The sequence below is a fragment of the Sapajus apella genome, unplaced genomic scaffold (assembly GCF_009761245.1).
Source record: "Sapajus apella isolate SASKATOON/1434 unplaced genomic scaffold, GSC_monkey_1.0 scaffold45, whole genome shotgun sequence".
Taxonomy (NCBI): Eukaryota; Metazoa; Chordata; class Mammalia; order Primates; family Cebidae; genus Sapajus; species Sapajus apella.
This window is the reverse complement of record NW_022436985.1, coordinates 19,103,148-19,106,911: the sequence shown is the minus strand read 5'-3', so window position 1 is coordinate 19,106,911 and position 3,764 is coordinate 19,103,148. Positions and strand designations below refer to the sequence as shown.

General features: G+C 38.4%; 1 pseudogene across 1 annotated transcript; it reads left to right on the top strand.

Annotated features, from left to right (window-relative positions):
- Positions 1 to 248: 248 nt before the first annotated feature.
- On the top strand, positions 249 to 2,511 carry LOC116524510 (annotated as a pseudogene). Its single transcript, XR_004257366.1, has one exon. The product of XR_004257366.1 is annotated as a high mobility group protein B1 pseudogene (transcript).
- The last annotated feature ends 1,253 nt before the right edge of the window (positions 2,512 to 3,764 follow it).

Below are 3,764 nucleotides of genomic sequence, written 5' to 3'. Positions count from 1 at the left end.
ATAAGGTTATAATCTGAGTTCCCCAAACCAGCCACATCTGAAGCCAGCTGCCTCCTAGCTTCCTCACTTGCATGCACTACCATATTCCCTTTTTCGCTTAAGTTTGATTGAGTTTATATTTGCCCTTCAAGTTAGAGGTAGGAGAGAGCGTTTTCATTTCAAAGATTTGAAAGAAAGGCCAGGTGCTGTGGCTCACGCTTGTAATCCCAGCACTTTGGGAGGCCGAGGTGGGAGGATCACCTGAGATCAGGAGTTTGAGACCAACCTGGCCAACATGGTAAAACCCCAACTCTATGTAAAAAACAAACTGATTGCAGTACATTGAGCTCCATAGAGACAGCGCCGGGGCAAGTGAGAGCCAGATGGGCACTGGGAGACTCTGTGCCTTGCTGAGGAAAAATAACTGAACATGGGCAAAGGAGATCCTAAGAAGCCGAGAGGCAAAATGTCATCTTGGGAAGAGCATAAGAAGAAGCACCCAGATGCTTCAGTCAACTTCTCAGAGTTTTCTAAGAAGTGCTCAGAGAGGTGGAAGACCATATCTGCTAAAGAGAAAGGAAAATTTGAAGATATTGCAAAGGTGGACAAGGCCTGTTATGAGAGAGAAACGAAAACCTATATTCCTCCTAAAGGGGAGACAAAAAAGAAGTTTAAGGATCCCAATGCACCCAAGAGGCCTCCTTTGGCCTTTTTCCTGTTCTGCTCTGAGTATTGCTCAAAAATCAAAGAAGAACATCCTGGCCTGTCCATTGGTGATGTTGCGAAGAAACTGGGAGGGACGTGGAATGACACTGCTGCAGATGACAACCAGGCTTATGAAAAGAAGGCTGTGAAGCTGAAGGAAAAATATGAAAAGGATATTGCTGCCTATCGAGCTAAAGGAAAGCCTGATGCAGCGAAAAGGGGAGTTGTCAAGGCTGAAAAAAGCACGAAAAAGAAGGAAGAGGAGGAAGATGAGGAAGGTGAAGAGGATGAGGAGGAAAAGGAAGAAGAAGGTGATGATGATGAATAAGTTGGTTCTGGCGCAGTTTTGTTTTTCTTATCTATAAAGCTTTTAACCCCCCTGTACACAACTCACTTCTTTTAAATAAAAAAATTGAAATGTAAGACTGTGTAAGATTTGTTTTTAAGCTGTACAGTGTCTTTTTTTGTATAGTTAACGCACTACCAAATGTGTCTTTAGATAGCCCTGTCCTGGTGATATTTTCAGTAGCCACTCACCTTGCCTGGTACAGTATGGGGGTTGTAGATTGGCACGGAAATTAAAGCAGGTTCTTGGTGCACAGCACAAATTAGTGGTATATGGGGATGGTAGTTTTTTCATCTTCAGTTGTCTTTGATGCAGCTTATACGAAATAATTGTTGTTCTGTTAACTGAATAACACTCTGTAATTGCAAAAAAAAAAAAAAAGTTGCAGCTGTTTTGTTGACATTTCGAATGCTTCTAAGTAAATACAATTTTTTTATTAGTATTGTTGTCCTTCTCATAGGTCTGAAATTTTTCTTCTTGAAGGGAGCTAGTCTTTCGCTTTTGCCCATTTTGAATCCCATGAATTATTACGGTGTTTATCCTTTCACACATTTAGCTAATAAAAAGCTTTTGCCTACACACCCTGTATATCATAATGGGGATAAAGTTAAGTTGAGATGGTTTTCATCCATAACTAAAAATCCAAAATCTTGATCAGTTAAGAAATTTCACATAGCCTACTTATATTTACAAACTGAAGAGTAATCGATCTACTCACAGCATGGGATTATTAAAAATCAATCATTTTTAAGGTCTGTCCTTGAAGGACTAATAAAAAAGTATGTTCTAACCTTTACATGAGGACTCTATTCTTTAACTCCCATTACCATGTAATGACAGTTATATTTTGCAGTTCCCACATTAAAGAAGACCTAAGAATGTATCCCCAAAAGGGTGAGCTTAAAATACAAGACTGCCATATTAAATTTTTTGTTGACATTAGTCTCAGTGAAGACTGAAAAGGCTGGCTATAGATGTGTTTTCCCATTTACCTAAATATGGACTGCTCAAGAAATGAGACTTTCCATTAAAAGTATTTTTAATTCATTGGGCCAGCTTTCAAAACAAGATGCCACATCCAAAATAGAGAATATTTTCCTACATTATGGTTTGCCCCTTTATAAATCCAAGTAGATAGGAGAAAAGAAGACACTTAAACTTTGCATCTCAGTATGAATTATTCAATTTATTTGGATGATTTTTCTTTAAAACCCAAACTCATTCATTTGTCATGTTTATCTGCTTACCAGTTTAGTGAACAATTTGGCAATTTTGTGGTTTTTGAGATTATCTTTCTCTTAAAGTGCCAGTATTTTAAAATAGCATTCTTGTAATTTTACACACTTTTGTGATGAAGTGCTGTTTTCTTATATAATTTTGACGTGGATTCTTTCCATTTGCATATTTTTATGTAATTTCAGGAGGAATACTGAACATCTGAGTCCTGGATGATACTAATAAACTAATAATTGCAGAGGTTTAAAAAAAATACCAAAATTAGCTGGGCGTGGTAGCACACGGCTGTAATCCCAGCTACTCCAGAGGCTGAGGCAGTAGAATCGCCTGAACCCAGGAGGTGGATGTTGCAGTGAGTCAAGATTGTGCCACTGCACTCCAGCCTGGGTGACAAGAGCAAAACCCCATCTCAAAAAAAAAAAAAAAAAAAAAAGATTTGAAAGAAAAACAAATATAGTGAGCAAACAAAAGTGAGTGGTAGCTAAAACTAAAGACATAGGAAGGGGCAAGATCATGTGAGGGTATAACAATAATATTAATAATTAGGCATTACCCTAAGTGAATTAATGCAGGAATAGAAAACCAAATATCTCACTCATCAGTAGGAGCCAAACACTGACACACAAAAAAAGAGAACAAGAGACACTGGGGTCTGTTTGAGGGTGGAAGGTCGGGAGGGGGTGAGGTTTGAAAAGCTACCTTGGATAGCTATGCTGATTACCTGGGTGACAAAATTACGTGTACACCAAACACGGGTGACATGCATTTTACTCGTGTAACCTGAAAATATACCCCTTGAACAGAAAGTAGAAGTCGGAAAAAAGAAAAAAATAAAGAATAAGGGAATTTGTCCTAAGTGCAGTGGGAATCTTCTGAAGGATTTTTAAAGCCAAGCAACATTATCTGACGTACATTTTTAAACATATATATAGAGAGTGGGTGGGACTATGGAGAAGAGTGTAAATGAGAAGAGTATTCACGTTTAAGAAAATTTCGGAAGTAAATTGGCAGGGTATGATGTTGGACTGTCTATGGATGGCGACTTTCTCCAGCAAGTGTCAAAAATTAGCCTCAGATTTATAGCCAGTGGATGAATGTAAGTAGCATTTTTTGAGTTGAGAAAAATGGAGGAATTAGGTTGTAGATTAGTTTTGGATATGATAAGTTTAAAATGCCTGTGAGTCATTCAAGTAAGAGGTTGGTTTCAAGGATGCAAGAGAGAAAGTATGTCAGAAAGGAGGGAGTGGTCAGCTGTGTTAAATCTTTCTGAGAGTTAAGATGAGAGCCAAAAGGTGTCTACTGGCTCTGGAAACGTGACAGCTTTTGAAGACCTCGAATAAGAGCAGTGGCAAAGAAGCCACGTGAATTGGGGTAACAAGTGAATGAGAGGCAAAGCAATTAAGACTGCACATAAATGACATTCTTAATAAGATTTCTATGAAAGAGAGTAAAGAGAAAACTGGACATGGGTGTGAATGAAGTCTATGGAAGGTTTGTT